At 34.3% G+C, this 21,522-nt stretch overlaps 1 protein-coding gene across 2 annotated transcripts in view; it reads right to left on the bottom strand.

Moving 5' to 3' along the window:
• PRKG1 (protein kinase cGMP-dependent 1) overlaps window positions 1-21,522 on the bottom strand; it is a 1,342,437-nt gene that overhangs the window by 1,172,412 nt on the left and 148,503 nt on the right. The gene's annotated exons all lie outside the window — the stretch shown is intronic.

Below are 21,522 nucleotides of genomic sequence, written 5' to 3'. Positions count from 1 at the left end.
TACACATCCCATGCTTTTTTAGAGAATATTTCCTTCTTCAAGCAGCTTAGACTCAGGTAACCAGGCAGATAAAACTCTATTGAACAAGATGTTTGAAGTGCAGCATGTTTTAGGCATGGGATTCAATACAAGTAGTCAGTAGGAAAGATATTTATACATTTTGTAATTGGAATTCAGTGGTTAACAAGAAAAATTTAGGAGAACTTAAAACATTGTGATGTTTATTTGCTGGGATAAGAAGTTCCAAATGACTTTCTAAGAATGCAAAAATCAAAGTGGAAGAGACATTAAGAAATATTTTATCAGGAGGAGAACAATCAGAGCACTATCAGAGAAGTCAGAAGCTAGACAAGATGAAACCAAAGACCTTAGCAATCCAGAGAGGAGACAGCACATTTGGTATGTTATACTAAAAGTCTTAATTAAAAAAAAATTAAACACAAGCTGAACTTTGTCCACGTTTGCTTAGCAAGTGGCTTCCAGGGAAATGACCCACAGTAGTGAATACTGACTAAAGGATTAGTCTTCTCTTCCCATTTCTGGAGATTTTTCATCTAGACCTCAGTATAACCAGCCTAGGCTTCTCACATTATGTTTGGTAATGATTCAGTTTAAGTAGTACAAAGATACACAGAAAAATAAAAACAATAGAAATTTTATTACTATGAAGAATATTCCTAGAATGAATGTTATACTGCAATTAAAATTATGTGAGGATTGTTAATGGCATGGAGGAAATTCTTCTATTATTTTTAAGTGAAAATGCAGAATACAAAATTGATTTTCAAGTAAGAAAGTATGTGTCTATTGAAATGTTTTACATTTACAAAAAAAAACATAGGCTTTGAAGAGACATATATTTGGGTCTCAATCCTAGCCCTGGCACCTAAAAAATTTGAGTGGGTTGTCTTACTTTTCTGAATTTCCATGTTATCATCTACAAAATGATATTTCAAAAATACCAACTTAACAGGTTTATATGTGAAGACTGAGGAATAAAATGTTACTTTCAGTAAATGGTAGGAGATAAGGGTTGTAGCATAGAGGTATTAATTGCAATATTATCTTCACCACTCCCTATAATTACCGTCACCATTCCTGGTCTCAAGAATACCAGTGGCACCCTCATATTGACTCCTGAGATCTACTGTTCTGGGATTATTTTTCCAAGAATCTGGGCTTAGTTGGTATTCAGGAAATTAATTTTGGTCAAATTGTATTATATTTTCTCTTTCCTAAATTTTTTTTTTTTTTTTTTTGTCAGAGAGTGAGGCCATTTAATGGGTTCATAGCTTCTTGCACAATAAAAACTAATCAAGAACCACAACTTGTTTAGCTACATACAGATGGTATATTTTCCTTTGGGAAGTATTAATAGTGATCCATAAAGGTTTAAGTCCTAGAAATGAAGTAAGATTAAAAATGAAGCCCTCTTCTAAGAACATAATTAGCGCCATCCAAAGACGACCGAAGAAAGTCACTTTCTCCCCTCTCATAAATTATACTGTTTGATGAAGACATTACAAAATATTAAACAATGAGTTCTAACATGATTTCTTAGAATTATCCAAACTTTCCAACTGTTTATAACAGAATGCATAGTGTGGGATGGAAAGAACAGGATTTCAGGATGGTTTTGTTTCTCAAATTTTATATTGGATGGAGGACATTTAATTTCAGGTCTCTGAAGAAACAAACTGGAGGCTTCCATATAGGCTGTTGTGTCACCTTAAAAGAAACTAATCAATATAAGACCTACATCTAACCATTTACACCTACATACAGGTATTGCCAAATAGCATTATTATTTCTGAATTGTCACAAATAACCTGTCTCTGCTCTCACAGCAAGATAGATACCTTGTGCCTCTGTGTGGTACAACCCCAAAGATGTATTTGTCAGAGAATAATACTCAAAGCCTTGCCTTTTCATGTAATTTCCCTTAAAGTCCTTTCCCATTGTCGACTGAAAACCTTAGGTCAACTCTCATTAGTCTTTACTTGCTCCAACATTATAAACTATAATTAATCAGGGTCTCCAGCTAACTCTTCTTTGAATCCTTTTCTTTCCCCAAAGAAATGGTCTAATAAACTCACTGTAACTAAGATATAATGCATATAAAATCAGTTAGTTGAACTGTGTTATTAGTATGGGATTTGGGGAAAGCTGGTATCACAAGTACCAGAAGGTAGCCATCTGCTCAACCCAGAGTATATATTTTAACAATATTTTGAAATAATTCAGCAGCCTGACTTGGGAGGTATAAGAACCATCATTCTCAGCAAACTGACACAAGAACAGAAAATCAAACACCGCATGTTCTCACTCATAGGCAGGTGTTGAATAATGAGAACACATGGACACAGGGAGGGGAGCATCACACACTGGGGTCTGTTGGAGGGGGGACCTAAGGGAGGGACAGTGGGGGGTGGGGAGTTGGGGAGGGATAACATAGGGAGAAATGCTAGATATAGGTGATGGGGAGGAAGGCAGCAAACCACACTGCCATGTAAGTACCTATGCAACAATCTTGCATGTTCTTCACATGTACCCCAAAACCTAAAATGCAATAAAATATATATTAAAAAAAAAAGAAGCAAACACAAAGATCATGTTTTTCTTTTTAATCTTAACTATCTGATTCTGTGTACAAATAATTTATTTTTAAAAATCTTTTCTTCCATGCTCAAAATGTGTGGCTTTTTAAATCCAAACAGCCTTAAAGGTAACTTGACTAATTTGATCTGGCCCAATCCTTGGCCATCATTGAATTGTCAGCCTCTAAAATATTAGTTATATATAACGATGTGCTGATATTCTGGCTGTCTGGTTCAGGTGGAGAAAAGCGGAGGAAGTCATGGTATGTAGCATTTGCCAATTTCCATGGTGTAAATACTCCCACCATGGCCAATTTGAAGCTTTCATGCAAAAATCAACCTGTTTGCAAAGTTCCTGGAAATTAACAAGCAGATACTACATGAGCCAGTGCAAGTTGGCTCCAACACAATACTAGATATAGATTATTTTTCTAACACCCTAAGAATTTAGTGTAACTTAATTTATGAATTCTTAAACCAACATGATAATCCTTTCTTTCCTTAAAAATTTCATGAGGTGGTATAATATCCCCAGATAATTTAATGGCAGAATTAGCAATAGTTCTTCCAAATGTTCAATTTTAGAAAAATAAATTGGAAAATGCATGTCCCCATTTATTTATTACAGAGAAAATATCTGAATATAAAGAAACAATGCTTGATAGGAATTGTCTTTCTACACAATCTGAGGTAAAAATGGGCAATTTTAGAATACAGGAAAACATATACCTACTTCTCAGAAAAAGGAGCCAGCATTATTCACTGTTAATAAACAGACCCTCACTAGTTTTTCTTAAGCTAATAAAAGGATATTCTATATTATAGGTTACCATATAGTAGGCTAGCAATACGTAAGTGACAGAAGGTTTGTTTCAAGGAGTAGGGAAGGCTAGTTCAGATCTGGTGGTCAGGAAGACCTCTCTGAAATAAGGATTACATGACAATGAGATTTAACCATTGTCTTCTTTATTACAATGATGATGAAGAAAAGCATTCTAAGTGGAAGTAAAAACAAGAACAAAGATGTAGAGTTTGGAATGACTCGATATATTCAAAGATCAGAAAGGAGACCTGTACGATTGAAGCATACAGTGGGAGAGAAGAAATGGGATGGGAGAATAAGATCACTGAGGTAGGCAGGGGATGGGTCTCATAGGACCTTGAAGGCTACAATAAAGAGTTTTATTTTATTCTAAAGGTCAGTGAAGGACTATAAGAAGGGGTATGATTTATTGATGATATAACAGACATAAAGAATAAATGATATAAATTTACTTTAAAGTGTTATTTCGTGGAGGTTTTTTGTTGTGGATTTCATCAATTAATGAATACTAAAAGCAAAATTGATTATCAAGTTAATAAAGGAGTTTTATAATTGAAACTCCTGGGAACCACTGTCTCATAAAGCTTACATTTATTTGGACTTTAAATCACTTACTCTCAGGCAACTCTTACATATTAGGAGAGAATGAGGTCTCATCTCAATTTCAACAACTATCCCCAGAGGCCTGAAGTATGCCTACTCTCTACTTTCACTCACGTTTTAGATCAGTTTCCCCCTCAGTCAGGTCATAGGCAATAGTAAACATGTCAAGAACAGCCTTGTCCAGAAATGTGAGCATTAACATCTGATCTCTTTGATTATAAAAGACTTCCAGGTACTTTAAAAGACATAATCAAAGCTATCAAGCTATTGCTAAAAATGGAAAACAGCTAAAGCAATTTGAAAATGTAGCATAAAACTTCTATAACAAAATTGTTTGACAAAAAACATCACTTGCTTAATTTCTTTTGCGCTCAATGGTCAACTTTGGGAGTAAATGTCATGAGAAGCAATAAATGATTTTCACAGTCACCTTGGCCTACGGTATTGTCATCCATTTGGGAACTCAGATATCCAAGTCTCCATTGTGGACATCATGACAGTCCATAGCTTTTTCACACAGACATACTCCTTGCAGAGCCTCTTAAAGTTTCTAAGTCTGAGCTATTGCAATAGGACAACTCCATCTATCTATTGTGAAATATTTGATTAATACATATAAGCAAGAAAAATGGTAGTCCTGTTGCCACAATTATTAAGATGCCCACACCACGGATCCTATTTCTCGCCTAACAGCTTTTCTGTATGAACTCCACAGGTATAAGCTGGCTAAGAGCTAAGAAATATCAACTGCCCATATAAAGATAAAATTTAATCCTGTAAAATTACTGGCCAATTTAGATAGTCTCTCAAAACTGCAAACCAGTTTTCAACAAGGTTCAGACTGTATTTTCACATCAACCAACTCTGCTATAGCTATCCCAATCTTATAACAAGAATACTCATGAGGAAATCAAAACTGTTTGCAGAATTCATACCTATAATTAGCATTTGGTACAAAGCAAAAGAATCACTGGGCCAAAATTAATGATAGCAACATAGTTCCTAGGTGAACAATAATATTTACCTTTTACTACATACATTGCAATATTTACCAATTGTCAATTGCCTTCTAACTTTTTTTCCTGTAGTTCTAAAATAGATTATTTAGTTCCTTTGAATTAAAAAATAAAATCATTATGAAATATTAATAGCCTAAAAGCAATGATTGTGGAAAGAAAAGATAGCCCATAAAATATTTATTTGCCCAAATGTCATTTAGATGGTAACTTAATTATCCTTTATTTTTCTTCCTTTTACTTTTAGTTGACATGTAGTAACTGTACATATTCATAGGATACACAGTGATATTTTCATACATGTAAAAAATGTGTGATGATCAAGTCAGGGTTATTATATATCCATCACATTAAACATTTGTTATTTCTTTGTGTTGGGAATATTTAAAATTCTTTTAGCTTTTTGAAAATATACCATAAATTACTGTTAACTATATTCATCCTACAATGCTATAGAATATTAGAACTTACTACTCCTATGTAGCTATAATTTTTTATCCATTAACCAACCCCTCACTATCTTTCCCTCATCTCTACTCTTTGCAACCTCTGATAACCATAATTCTGCTCTGTACTTTTATGCATTCAATTTTTTTAGCTCCCACATATTAGTGAGAACATGTAGTATTTATATTTCTGTAACTGACCTATTTCACTTAATAAGATGTCCTCCAGATTCTTCTATGTTACTGAAAATGACAGGATTTCATTCTTCTTTATGGCCAAATAGTATTCTGTTGGGTATATATACCACATTTCTTTATCTGTTCATCTGTTGATGGACATTTAGGTTGATTCCATATCTTGGCGATTGTGACTAGTGCTGCAATAAATATAGGAGGACAGATATCTCTTTGATATACTAGTTTTCTTTCCTTTGAATAAATATCCAGTGGGATTTCTACAAACCAGACCTCTATCACTTACCATATATAAAAATTAACTCAAAATGGATTAAAGACTTAAATGTAAGACCCAAAACTATAAAACTACTAGAAAAGAAAACAAGGCAACTGCTTCAGGACATTGGGTCTACGCAAAGGTTTTAAGGATAAGACCTCCAAAGCATAGACAACAAAAACAAAAAAATATATATATACAAATATATATATATATATACACACAAATATATATATATATTCTCTCTCTCTCTCTCTCTCTATATATATATATGAAAAGCTTCTTCACACCAAAGGAAACAATCAGCAGAGTGAAGAACTCAAAATAAATAATAATAACTTGATTTAAAAATGTGTACATGATCCGAATAGACATATCTCAAAAGAAGACATACAAATGGCCAAGTATATGAAAAAATATTCAACATCATTAATCATAAGGGAAATGCAAATCAAAACAATAATGAGCCATCATCTTAACCCAGTTAGAATTACTATTATCAAAAAGACAAAAAATAACAAAATACTAGAGAGGATACAGAGAAAAGGGACTACTTTTTACACTGTAGGTGAGAATGTAAATTAGTACAGCCAGGGAAACCAGTATGGAGTTTTCTCTAAAAACTAAAAATAGAGCCAGTATTCTCCATTTTAACTAATACTCTTACCTCACTGTCATTGACTAGGAGAGATGCTAAGTAGCTCTTGAAATCACTAGTTAGGTATTAACAGATGGGGCAGGCTTATACTAATTAAAGAAAAAGAAAATTGTTCTTTGTAGGTGTTCATCCACTTCCAAAACGTCAATATTGGAAGTCTCTCATTCAACTATTCAAGTCATTCAGCTCTCCAGAGATACCTTTTACGGCTAATTCACGTGAGTGAGCCTAACTAAAAATAGAGCAGTCTCCAAAAGAATCCAGATCAAACTCTTCTCCTATAAGCTCCCTCTCTCATATCACGGAATTAGAACCGTGAAGTTGCACAGAAGTATCGTAAAGTGCTGCGTTTGAGAATAAATAAGACTGTACACATTTTATTACAGAATTTAAAAATTATGTGGCCTGGTTTATTAAGAATTAACTGTATTTCTGAAACTTAGATGCCCACACTGCAAAATAGAGTAACGATTGAGAAAAAAAGTCAGATATTTATATATCTAATTGTAATTCAATGTTTTAAAGTAATTTTTCTTACCTTTTGAGGCACTAAAAAAATTGAAATTTCTTAGAACACATCTGTTTCCAACACGGTCTGCATGAATACACTATGAACAAGTTCCTCACCACCCTGGGTAACCCTATCATCAGGGCATAGATTGAGGGCCATGATGTTACTGTTAGTCCTCTGAAACCCAGTAGCTCATACCACCAATATGTGCTGTGCATTGTAATTTCAATTATTACAATGACTTGATTTTTAAATTGATCATCAAAGAAATAATTTTAGAATAATTCTGTTGTTAAGATGCTTCCTGACTTAATTTCTGAGACAGATTACCTCATATTTAAAATTTGTGTTTATTCAATGGGAGAAAAATAGCATGATTCTCTACCACCCCCTTGCCCCAAAGTGTATACTTTCTCTTGACTGAAAGTGATGACTTGAGTACTTTATTCATTTAATTCCAGAAAATTGGAGCCAAATTTTGCCTCATTACAATGTCCTACATGTCTCAGAAGGCAGATTTTCTACTCTGACAAACTCAGTTCAGTTTTCTCTCCAAACATTACTTTGCATGAGGATTTAATACATTAGACACTTTAAGTCTGCCTTAAGAAAGATGATGTTTACATTGAGAAATTTTGAAAATAACTAAAAGTTTAAAACAATCATGCTCCTAGGTCATAAAAGCTTTGTGGTTACCAAGCTTCTTAACCAAAGTGAAAAATTAACCCAATACTGACAACAACATTAGTCATTATTATAGTGGTAGAATATTACTACTATTACTACTTATTATTAACCACTATTAATAGTTATTAAGTAGTGTTTCTGTGTTCCACAATGTACAAAGAGCCTGCTCTCATTAAAGATTCATTTTTGACTCTCTAAGTTTGCCGTAGTGGAACTAAGAGAATTACATAAATTGTCGAACGTTACACAATAGTAAGTGACAGAGTTAGGATTTAAAGATAAATCTGTTTGACTTTTAAGCCCACAATATTTAATTGCACTGACAATTCGAATAAATTATCCCACTTTTAATATCCAAAAGTAAATGTTCCATTCATTTATATCTAATTTTTTTATTTTTTATTTATTTATTTTTTTGAGACAGAGTCTCACTCTGTCACCCAGACTAGAGTGCAGTGGTGCAATCTCAGCTCACTGCAACCTCCGCCTCCTGGGTTCAAGCAATTCTCCTGCCTCAGCCTGCCAAGTAGCTGCAACTTCAGGTGCATGCCACCATGCCTGGCTATACATATAGTATTTTTAGTAGAGATGGGGTTTCACTGTGTTAGCCAGGATGGTCTCCATCTTCTGACCTCGTGATCCGCCCGCCTCGGCCTTCCAAAGTGCTGGGATTACAGGCGTGAGCCACCACGCCCGGCCTTGTTTTTCAAAGGTAGGAATCTTATACTTTTGCAGAAGAATGAAATTAGACACTTATCTCTCACCATACACACAAATCAACTCAAAATGGATTAAAGACTTAAATGCAAGACCAAAAACTATGAAGCTACTAGAGAAAAACATAGGAGAAATACTTCGTGACATTGATCCAGGCAAGGATTTTTTGGATAAAACCTCAAAAGCACAGGCAATAAAAACAAAAATAGACAAATATGATTATATCAAAGAAACCTCTTTATAGTAAAAGAAATAATCAAAAGAATGAGAGACAACCTATGGAACAGAAGAAATATTTGTCACCTATACATGTGACTAGAGTTGAATACCCAAAATAAATAAGAAACTCAAACAACTCAGTAGCAAAAAACCCCAAATAACCCAATTTAAAAATGGGCAAAAGAACTTAATAAACACTTCTCAACAAAATAAATAAAATAAATATGGCCAATGAGTACATGAAAAAAATGCTCAATGTCACTAATTGTCAGGAAGATGCAAATCAAAACCATGAGATCTAAGCTTACACCTGTTACAATGGCTATTATCCAAAAGTTGAAAGGTAACTACTGTTGGGGAGGGTATGGAGAAAAAGGAACCCTTATACGCTGTTGGGGAGAATATACATTAGTATAGCCATTATGGAAAACAGTATGTAAATTAAAAATTTAACTCAAAAAAATTAAAAATAGAACTACTATGTTATCCAGCAGTCCTACTACTGGGTATATATCCAAAGTAAACTAAATTAGTATTTTGAAAACATATCTGCAACCCATGTTTATTGCAGCATTATTCACAATAGTCAAGTTCTATGGAATCAACCTAAGTGTCCATCAATGGATGAATGAATAAAGAAAATGTGATATGAAGACATAATGGACTATTAGCCATAAAAAAGAATGAATTTCTGCCATTTGCAACAACATGGTTGAACCTAGAGGATATTATGTTAAGTGAAATAAGCCAGGCACAAAATGACAAATACCAGATGATCTCACTTATATGTGGAATCTAAAAAAGTTGATCTCCTAGAACTAGGGAGGAAAAGAGTTGTTACCAAAGGCTGAGGTAGTTAGGGGGAAAAGGGTGTTGGGAGATGTCAGTCACAGTCTACATAATTACAGTTAAATAGGAAGAATACATTTCAAGAGATCTGCTGTACAGCAGGGAAACTATACTTAATGATATTTTGCATTCTTGAAACATGTAAGGAAACACTCTGAAAGAGTGGGTGTTGTGTTCTCACCACAAAATGATAATTACATAAAGTAATGCACTTGTTAATTAGGTAGATTTAACCATTCTACAACATATATATACATATGTGTGTGTGTGTGTATATATAAACATATGTAAATGATAAAAGCATACAATGTTATCTGTAAATTTAAAAAATTTTAGAAGAATGTTATGCTGGGATAATACGACTTTTATCTGCAGAGAGCATTTTATGCTTTCGAAACAGTTCTATGTCTAACATTTCATTCTGTCATTGCCACAGACCTGTGCAGTAGGTAGAACAGATGTTACTATTGTCCTTATTTGAAAGATAAGGAAACTAAGGCATAAAGAAGTTAGATGCCTGCCAAGTTCATGATAGAGATTAAAGTAGGACTCAGGTCCACTGACTATATAAAATACTTTTTGAACCTTCTTTTATTTTACACACATTCATATTCATTCATTCATATTTCTATCTTTTTTCTCTATGTCTGTGTTTCTCTGTCTGAATCTTCCTGTCTTTCTCTCTCTCTGTTTCTTCTCTTTTTTTCTGTCTCTTTCTCATACATTTGGCCATTTTAATGTTTAAACTCACCTGAATTAAGACTGAACAAATCCACTGCAGTAGTTATCAGCAAGGAATTGTGGCCATTTCACAATAATTCTGTAGTTTAAAAATTCTGTGATAGTTCATTCAGAGCTTCCCTTTCTTATCTAGTTCATTCTCTACATTACAGAAGTCTGAGCATGTTTTACGGCTTTTACAGAAGGGTAATCTCTAATACAGAAACACTTCTTGAATTCAGCAATGGAATTCAACTTATTTTGATTTCAGTATGTTCACATTTGTTATCTCTTCCCTGACATGAGCAAACACCTTCCTTTCTCTCTTTCTTTTCCTACATACCATGCCTCAGATGACTTCAATATACAAATATGGAAGAGAAATGAAGTACACAAAATTTGCTATCAATTTGGATGGAGATACTTATTTGAATTTGAAATAAAAAGGAAGCTCCCATTATACTTATAAGATAAAATACAATATTCAAAAAAACTGCAATATGGCATATTTTGTAATTAATGTAACTAATGACTTATAATATAGATGTACTTGAGAAAAGTCTGAATATAAGGTACCAAACATTAATGCTTTCCATATAAGTTCTTTTACAGTAGAAATCTAATATGTACAATTTGTAAACTTAAAGCATGTTAGTATAATAGTTTATACACTATAATCTGAGTTAGCCACCTTTGATTTTCACTGCATAAGACAGAGGGGGTAAAAAGAAAGGAAAGTAGGAAAAAAGAAGATAAATCAATCTGATTTTATAACTTGAATCCACTATTTATAGTGTACCATATGTCCTTTAAAAGTTTGTCCTTTTCAGTGGTAAATAGTTAATATTTACTATATTTCCAACACAACAATTCTAGCTTCAAAATCTGCCACTGCAGGTAAATACAGGTAATGGTGATTGATGGGTTTAAAACACAACTATAATTATCCACAAAGTGATTTAAAGAGTGACCTAGAGTTGCTACTGACATAAGTACAGTATTTATGGAAGTTAGTGCTATCCACAAATCTGAAAAAACACTCCTAAAAATGTATCCTTTGTGAAAATAAGGTCACAACAATCACTGACAGAAGGACAAAAAGAAACAGAGAAGCCATAAAGAAGTTTAGGCAGGCCATGAAGCCAAGGAGTTTGAGTATAAAAGGCAAATGCAGAAGACATGGGGTTCACAGCACAAAGTGTGCTTGAACTGCAAACAACTAGGCAGGCACATGATGTAACCCTGTGTGAAGGCCTCCAGCTAGTTAAAGGAGGACCTTGAGGTTGTTTTCAGGCTGAGATTCCAGGAATCAGGGACAGGATACAGAGGGTTGAGTGTTGGTCCCTGAGGTTATAGGACACTGAGCAAAACTGAGGTCTGGAGAGAAACAGCTTAAAGGGAGTTCAAGCATACAAATGAAAACTAAGCAAAAGATACAGGCTCTTCAACCTGAGGCAGTTGGATGGAACAAAAGAACTCAGAGGCCAGACAGAAGGCAGCACTTCCAGAATATTTCTGGGGCAGCGGTTCTCAGGACTTCAGGGGACCCTTTCATGCAGTGGTTGGGTTATGACCTACCCACAGGTGGGAATATGCTATTAGAGATGCCAGAATTGCTGGACACACACTTTGCACACAGCCCTGCCACAGTTTCTAGGTTTCTTGGTCACTTCCTGGAATAAACAAAGAATACAGAGTGGGATATGAAAAGGGGAGGTAATCTGTGAGGACACTCTCATTTTTCTTGCAGACACAGTCTAGGTACAAGGAGGAGAGCTGCGTAGAAGACAGCCTTTGAGTGCGTTATTTTTATTTTAGGCATTTTTGCACGTGTTATCTCATCGAATCCTCCCAATGGAAACTTAGAAAGAAATCAGTTATGTTAGTTACAATAATGATTGATGCAACATTTAACTTACACACCAGACCCCCTCTTAACAACCATGCTGTTCTGGTTGTGTCAGTTTAACTTTACAGAGTAGTCTGCTCAGCCTGATACTTCCACTATTCATTCATTTATTCAACAAGCATTTTTTCAGGACCTCATATATGACATTGTGCTAGACATTGCGTGCAAGGGGTAAGTGAAATAAACAGAGTATCTATGTTCTCAGCGCTAAAATTTTCATAATACCTCTTGTTAACACAGAGGCAAACAAACAAATATATTGTTTAGTCAGAGAAAGTGTTTTAAAGGGCACAAAAAAAAAGGGTGCTGAATACAAAATAAAGGGGAAGATCTATTGGCATATAGAATTATGACCTGTTTGGCAATCTAGCATTTAGGCTGAGATTGAAGGATCAATGAGCAACCCCATATGAAATTTAAGGGAAAGGTGCTCAAAGCAGAAGGAACAGAATATTTTCTGGCTCTGGTTTAGAGAAGGAAGCTGGTGAGCCAGAGTCTTTAGATCAAGGAAAAGAATAGCAACAGGTCAATTTGGAGACATAATCAGAGTCTGTTTTAGACATGGTCTTGCAGATTGTGGGAAAGAATTGTATTCTTAGTGAAACAAAAAGCTATTAAAGGAGTAAAGCAAAGATTATGAGTGACATGGTATAATTTGTATGTTAAAAACATTTCTAGGATTTCAGTGAATAAACTGGAGCAATTGCAGGTGGAAGGAGAGGGGAAGAAAAACTCAGAAAGGATGCTATTGCACTATTTTCAAGTAAGACATAAGGATGGCTTAGATCAGGATGGTGACAGTAGAGATGAATAGAAGTGAGACTAACTTGAAAGTATAGTTTGCAAGTGGATGGTATAGGACTTACTGGTAGAATGAATGTAACGAAGGAAGAAAGGGAACAACCCTAGGTTTCCAGCTTGAGCAACTGAATAGACATTGGTTGTTTAGACTTAGACATCTAAGTAACTGATTCTTGAGGACCAAGTAAACCTAGAGTTGGGGTCAAGGGAGAGTTCCCACAAAGGAGATTGAGAAATAGCAGAGACACAAAAAGACAACCAGAGCAGTGGAGGCGGTGGAAGGGAAGCATTTCAAGGAGAAGGAATGGTTCATCCTTTTGATTCCTGCCACAGCCATATTTTCTAATATGGGTACTTTAAATCATTGGCCTTTCTACCTGTGAAGTCATCCAATGATTCATTAGAAATGAATAGTAGCCTGCAGTATAGCAACAATAAACACGCTCTCCATTGTGCTAATTTTAAAAAATCATTTAAAAATACATTTATCATGGTCTTATTCCTCAGATTAATCATAAGGGTATCACAGCAACTTAAACTTGCTTGAAAACAGGCTTACCCAAAAAGAAAGCTAGTAAGACTTACTGCTATGCTCTACATTTTAAAAAATATACAGAAACACACACATACCATACTAAGTAGATAAATACTAAAGTCTACAAAGCTTACTGTGGTATGTTTACACAGAGGGTAGGTCACATCCCCTGTTCAAAAAATCCTCAATGTCCAAACAGACTGGATTCCTCCTCATTTATCAGAGCAAAATAGCAATCAACCTGAACTAAATCAAAATTATACTGCCATGTTTGTAGTAAGAATTCATTAATATTGAGGAAATATACTTGTTAGCAACATGACAGGATAATCCATATAAGAAATGTATTGAATAGATTTGATTCTCATACCAAGTTACTGCAGATAAAAAACCATTTTGCAGAAAGGCAGGCAATAGTGAACATGAAAGAGACTCAATATTAATCATATGTTGACTCATTCGACATCATATAAGCCTCATTACCCTCCCCTTCATTTATTTCCTAAGTTTAGAATTGCATTGTAAATGACACCATTCAGAAAAAATGACCGCACCATGAGGATTATCAATGTTTCTGTGCTAAATATAGTGTTTTGAAGTTCTAAATACCAGTAAAGCAAAGGTGCTGTTTATAGTTAATAAAATGAATCCCTCACTTCACTTTTGACTTCAAGTCACCCTCATGTTTATTATTATTCCTTATGTTCATAGATAATTTTAAGCACTAAAAATGACCTTCTTAGGTACTTTACATTTTTTTGAAAACATAATGAGGAGTCAATCTACAGGTAAAAAGTAAATACTTTTAATTAATAAGCTACCTTTGAAGCCACCAATACATAACCTCCCCTCCTAGTAAAAGTCCCCAAAGTAACTTACTGGTATTATTACTTATTATTATTCATAGTCACATGTCTAGCAAAATTCATATGTGTTTCTTCCCACAACATTTAATCGTCAACCTTCTCTTGCATCATTCCTTTAATCAAAGCTTTAGTTCAGTCTTCAGTTATCACTTACTTAACCTGGTGTGACCTTTTCTCCCCATCTAATATCAAATGATTCTGAGACATTTCAGCTTGTCATTCTGAACTTGTCAACTAGGTTGTCATAGCATAAATCTACCATAAATCAATGCCCTGCCCCATTCACTCCAACTTTCAATAGGATTTGTGATGATGACTTCCCAATTCAGTACGTTAACTCCAAACTTCATGTCCTCTATTTCTTTGCTGGCTACCTCTTTTCTTTCAAGAAAATCTATTTGACATGCCCTTCATTATACTGGTATCAGTAAGGTTTCTATGTAATCATATCAGTCAAGTCACTCTATAGAACGCTTTCACCACCCTTAAGATTCTCAGAGTACTTAGATGTTCCAATAATTCTCTATCTGCACTAGGCATTAGAGTCAATTGGAGAGAATTTTAAAAATACAGACACCCAGGACCTAGCCTGAAAATTTGATTTCAGTTAGCTTGGGGTATGGCCCAGTTGCTGGTATATTTACTGTCATATATTTATAGCTTAAATATATGTAATTAAAACATAATTTAATTACGGGATTTTGGATTTTGTTAAACCTAAATGTTTTTGCATAACTTAACCACTCCTCGCTGTCCCTCGCCCCCACCACCATAGTTTTTAAGTTCCTATTCACCTTAAGAAACAATTAATTAATAGTTACTAAAATGTGGCATATTTAAGCATTCTCAATCCAAAATAAAATTTTAAAAGATGTAAATAATATTTTGGAAAACTTTCCACTTTATCATTAAATTGAGTTTATGAAATTATAAATACTAAACTCTCAAAGAATGGATACTTTCTACAAGAAACCTTCCAATTATAACTACAAGAAACTACAAGAACTACAAGAAACCTTCCAATTATAACTTTAGAAGAAATCAAAGAAAAGAGACAGAGCTTACTAGGAATTTGCTTCTATGACATAATTTTGCTATTTTTCCATATCTCTCCTATCTCTTCATCTTCCTTCCTCTTCTCTCTCTCCCTCTCTCTTTCTCTCTCTCTATACACACATACATACATAAATACACACACACACACACACACACACACACACACAAAACGAACAAAAAACCTACTTCTCTCTGTTTCTATACCAGCTCATTCTTCTTCCCAAACCACTTAATATTTTTAGATCCAAGGGCTCCATTCTAAACCTTTTTCTTTTCTTTTCATTTAACATATTATCCTGAAATAATTTTTCTGAAATTACTATTTATATGCTGAGGATGCCTAAATCTATATCTCACACCCTAGCTTTTCCCAGAGCCCCAGGCAGAAAGCATTCTTGTCTACATAGGTACCCGAAGCTTACCGAAGTCGCAACTGAATGCATCTTCTTTTCCCAGCGAATCTGCTTTTCCTTCAGGACTTTTAACCTCAACTAGGAACATCACCCAGCTGCTCAGAATAGAAATCCATAGTTCACCTTTGACCTTATCCCCTCGCTCATATGCCATACCCACTTACTAAGACTCACTGATCATTTCCACCTCCTAAATATTTCTTGAGTCCATGCCACTTCTAGGTTAAGATAACTTCATCTATCAACTGGACTTTGCTTTTTATTTTACAAGCTGACCCCACATGTCCATATTTAATCTTTCTCAGTTCTTTTTAAACATTCTGGTAAACTTTTGAATACTAAAACCAAAACAAAACAAATTATGCATGTAGAAACTGAAAAATTCAAATAACATCTACAGCATGGTTAAAAACATTGTGTCAACATAAATTTCCTGATTTTGACACCGTACTATGGTGATGTGCCATCTTATCATTGAGAACAACTGGGTGAAAGGTACATAATCCCTCTCCAAACTATCTTAGCAAATTCTTGTGCGTATTCGACTATTTCAAAATTAAATATTATTTAAAAAATAACTCTGATTATTTTGGTTTTTTTCCCCACCCTTTCTTCAAACCCTTAAGTAACTTCTGAGTGCCCCTGAATAAGTCCATCACTCTTACATTGACTTTCATACCCACTGGAATTCTAGTCTACTGCACGCTCCATTTTCCTTCTTGGATTTGCACTATAACTCTACTAGTCTTTTTTTTTTTTTTAATTTCTCAAAAACAACATGCTCTCCTGCTTTAAAAATGTCAAATAAGCTATTCTCTCTGCTTAAAGCAGTTTTCCCAAATCTTTGCTTGGTGTATTATCTGCTTATTTTTTCATATCACTGCTAAAGATCCCTTAATTAGGTAAGTTTTCCCAGACATCCTTCACTGAATCAACCATTCCTTCAAACTAGATGAATTAACTTCTCTTTTAGGTTCTCATAGCAGCTTCCACTACTCCTTTTATAAAAGTCATCATACTTGTATTTTCTTGTTCAATCTATTCCCTCACACCAGTACTCCACAAACTCAACATGGACAGGGAATGAATGTCTGGTGAGAAAATATTTGTTGAGTAAGTGAATAAATAAGTTTTTCAAATTGCTGTTAAAATCCCAATTCTTCATCCATTTTATTATTTTTTCAAAGGAGTCTCTAGGCTGTATATACACTGGTTTATTGGGTGATATTCTACTTTTCTATGATCAGCAATATTTTTACGATAGTTTATGAACCAGTGTTTCAGGGTGGTGGTATACCAAATATTATACACTCTAGAGAAAGTGGTATGCCATTCCAGATGTTAAATTAGACCCCTCTGTGGTTTAGATACAACTATAATGTCATTCACATATCTAAGAAAGAAGGGATTCAAATATTTCTGTTCAAAAAATAGTTCTCTGGGAAGTTCGCAGACTCACATTCCATTAAATCTATGATAGAAAAGGAACTTCAGAAGGTTGACATTCACTATTATTTTCTTCACTATTATTTGGCTATTTGTGCTCAACCTTTCACATTCATGGTACAGCTTACAGTAACACAAAGGACTTGGAATCCTTCTAAAGCATTTTCAGGACTACTGCATGGTGTCACAACAAGTACTACATTTTTCAATGAAGTAAAAGATATTTGAGCTATAAGAGATCATCAGTTAGAGATCATCTGATTCACTCCCTGATTTTCAAGATGAGAAAGCTAATGAGAGCAGAGTTAATTGATGTTTTCAACCACACTCAGAATACAGGATCCCTGAAGTAATGACAAAACTGCCCATATTTGCAAACAGATTTTAGGAACTCCAATAATTATACTGATTTGCAATTTTTTTTTCATCTGACACATTAAATCCTTGACTCCTATTTATCAAAGTTTTTAAAAGCACAAATAATTGTTAGACCCCTAAATTTGGAAGCAACAAGAATGTATTCATATTTCTGATAATGGTGGATATTAGAATCAATTAACATTAAAATTCTGAAATCGGTTTTGAGATCAGTAAGACTTTTAAAGATGTTGAGTTCTTAAGTTTTGTTTTCTTATAAGTTAACTTTAAATAAGATTCTAAATGAGGGAGCAGGGAGATAAAAGACACAGAAGATTTTATTTTATCAAGATCTAGAAATAAATTCATTACAAAGAGAAGAGCTACAATGTTGTTGATTTTGTTGTTGTTGTTTTTGTTGAAATTAAGGCTTTAACAATGTACTGTCTCTCACTGGCACCTGTCCATTCATATTTTTAACAGCATTTTCTTTTTCACAAAGTGCATATAATATATATCTTATCTACCCATTTATGTGGTAGATTTTTTTTTAGTCTGTGAATTAGTGTTCATCATAAGTCACATGAGTGAGATTTAATATCCTCCCTTTGATATTAAAATCATGTTTAAAAACTTGTAGGGGATAAGTAAACAAAGAACTAGGCCAGCTCTTTTTCAAATTAGCTGTGCTGTGGTTTTAGAAATCAAAGCTCTTCACACTCTTGTCCAGAAAGGCAGCGAATGTTTGCATGACAGCAGCCCGGCAGAGTGGCTGCAGAAAGACCTGAGTTTGAATCTTTTTTTCTGCTATTTCCTCAGTGTTTGTCCACGTTTCCATAGCTTTTCTGAGCCTCAGTCTTCTTATCTGTAAAATGGGCATGAAAACAGCACCAATCTCTAGGATTGCACTGCAGTAGATAGAATAAGGGTTTCGGTGCCTAGAAGTAATCAGTGTAAAACTCATGGCAGTTATCATCAAATTGAAAGAGCAGTGGACAAGGGAAAGGAGAGAAAAGGTACCCTACTTTGCAAGAGTGGCACCGTTACGGTCTAAGCAAGACTCCTTGTGAAGCCCAGCTGCTACAATTGGCACATGTGGCTGGAGAGCTGATGGGATTGGTAGTATAGTACAGAACGTTGGTTTTGCCATCCACATGCAGATTCCCTTTCAGTTAACTGAGGACATTTGCACTCTGGCCCCATCACTTTGATTTATCTTAAGAAGGGATTATCCATATAAGACAAAGATCACTGAGGGTACTTCTAACCATCCACCCATCTATGTCTCAAATTTCATTGTAAGGCTCATTTGGACAGGTTAAAATGCAGACACCAAGACTCTAACCCAGAGATTTGGATTTAGTAGATCTCAGCTAGTACTCAACCATATGCATTGTTTTTGATTAACAAATCTTAGTTATATACATTCATGGAGTACACTGTGATGTTTTGACATATGTATGTGATGTGGCATAATTAAATGCAGTTAATTAACATATCCATCACTTCACTTATTTTTTATGATGGGACATTTGATATTTACTTAGCTATTTTATCATCTGCCTTTTTAACAAGTACCTTAAATTATATATAATTATATATTACATATATAATATATATAAAACATAATATATATAAAATATATAAAGTATGTATGGTATGTATGTGCTGATGTCAATAAATCACACTTGGAGTAACACTGTCGTAGATTGCATAGGCACTGTCTTTCTTTAAATCAGACAGAGAGTTCTGCCTCTCACAGAGTTACTCTAGCTTCCCCAGTAAAGTGTCTTCAGAAAAACTACATTTTAATAATAAAGTTTAAACATTTATGTAGGGAAGACATAAGAAATAGCCTTATGATGACATTCGTAACATGTAAGATGTTGACTGTTAAGTTTTTCAGTGTCTTTTACTAATCTTATTAAATAGATATATCTTATTATCATTTGTCTAATGTTTTTAATTGAAAGAGATGGGGTATCTTAATAAATAATTACAGTTTTTAATTATTTAGAAATTCTTGTGACTCTGAGAACCGGGAATCTCTCTGCATTAGGGCAAGTAGCCTCAGGCAGACAACAGCTAAGTAGCTGTCCAGCCCAATCAAACCCAAACCCAGAACTAAAAGTGGAAATAAGGATAATTGGTAGAGAGTCTGTCCTTGACTAGAAAGATGTATCACTAATACCGCTCTATGCAAGAAAATTTCAGCTCAATTTTTCTTTTCTTTTTTTTTTTTTACTTCAAACCCACACATAAAGCTTACAGGTAATTTTTATTTTTATTTCTTGAGCTAAGACAGAGGGGTGGGCTGGGAATAGATCCTTTTAAGCTTTGTAAAAAAAAAAAAAAAAAAAGCCATTTATTGTATGTTTGATCAAGCAATCATTTCTCAAGAAAAATTACAGCTAATATTTACTTCAGCCATTTTTCTGGTATAAAATTTCTGCCAGAGCTGTCCATCCCAACTCCTCCAACAAATGTAAACGGATTTCAAGGTCCAGCACACCTTATAAGAAGCCCGCATAAAGTGAGAAAGTCTGTAAACACTTAGCTGAGCTCTTCTTACCACACATTTGTAGGCACTCAATGAAAGCTATTTGAATGAAAAAGGAATGAAGAGCCATATACCATTAACTGCCAGTAGGAGACAAACAATTTGATATTGCAATGCTTGTGCACAACAAATAAACTGTACCTTATCCTTCCACATTCACCTTCCACTTTATGTATGTATGTATGTATATATGTATATAGAGATGGAGTTTTGGCATGTTGGCCAGGCTGGTCTTGAGCGCCTGGCCTCAAATGATCCACCCACCTTGGCTTCCCAAAGTGCAAGGATTACAGGCCTGAGCCACTGCTCTCAGCCCATCATCTTCCACTTTAATAGGTTAAACAAAAGTTTGAGCAATGATATTTCGATGTCAATTACAACTAAAATAGTTATCTGCAGTACTGTTATGTGGAGTTTTACAAGGAGATAATTAGATTTTTGAGAGAAGAAAAAAAACTTCAAGAAAGATCTCTTTAACATATTTCAGAAAAATAAATTTCATCTACCCTTTTTTTTGGCCATACATCACCCACTCAATTTCCTGGTTGGACAATAAAGTATAAAAAGCTAAACAGTGATAAACTGGACAAACTGGCATTGTACTCAAGGAAATAAAACTGTGCAGGATACAAATGAGTTTTATTAAAACCCAAATATTTATCATATGCCATATTAAACAGTAAAGAGTCAAAGCATTTATTTCCTTTTAGTAATAATTAATGTTCCTGGTAGATTTTCCCATCCTCTGAAACATTTATATGGCACGTTTATGTTTGATTTCCTTCATTCATAATTTTAGTTTATTTCATACTTCTTGATCTTCAAGTATCAAATAATGTTTTGAACTACAATTAGAAGTATCCAGAATTATTTCGGATCTGAGTTAACCTTTCAAACAAAGAAATGAAACATCTTATTTTTGTAGAATTCATTCCACAAAAATATCCTGAGAAAGGCCCTGGGTTTTCCCCAACACACACACACAGCAAAAAAACAAAAACAAAAAAACCAAACAAAAAAACCAAACAGTCTCTTACCTTTCCTAGAATAACAAAGAAATGATTTCTCTCCCCGTAAAGAACAAAGAAGCAGGAAAAGTCCCATATTTTTGGAGTAAAATAACTATAAAGCAAGCTATAAAGGGATATGGTTAGCTGTCTCAACTATTCAATTTTATTTAAGAATCCTGCACAGAGGCTGAAAGAATGTTATTTCTATAAGCACACAACTCATCTCTCATATCTGAAGTGCCAATGCACGTAAGAGGAGTGACAGCATT

The sequence above is a fragment of the Aotus nancymaae genome, unplaced genomic scaffold, assembly GCF_030222135.1.
Source record: "Aotus nancymaae isolate 86718 unplaced genomic scaffold, 86718_ANA_hifiasm-v0.15.2.pri h1tg000010l, whole genome shotgun sequence".
Classification (NCBI taxonomy): Eukaryota; Metazoa; Chordata; class Mammalia; order Primates; family Aotidae; genus Aotus; species Aotus nancymaae.
This window is presented reverse-complemented; position numbering and strand designations above follow the sequence as displayed.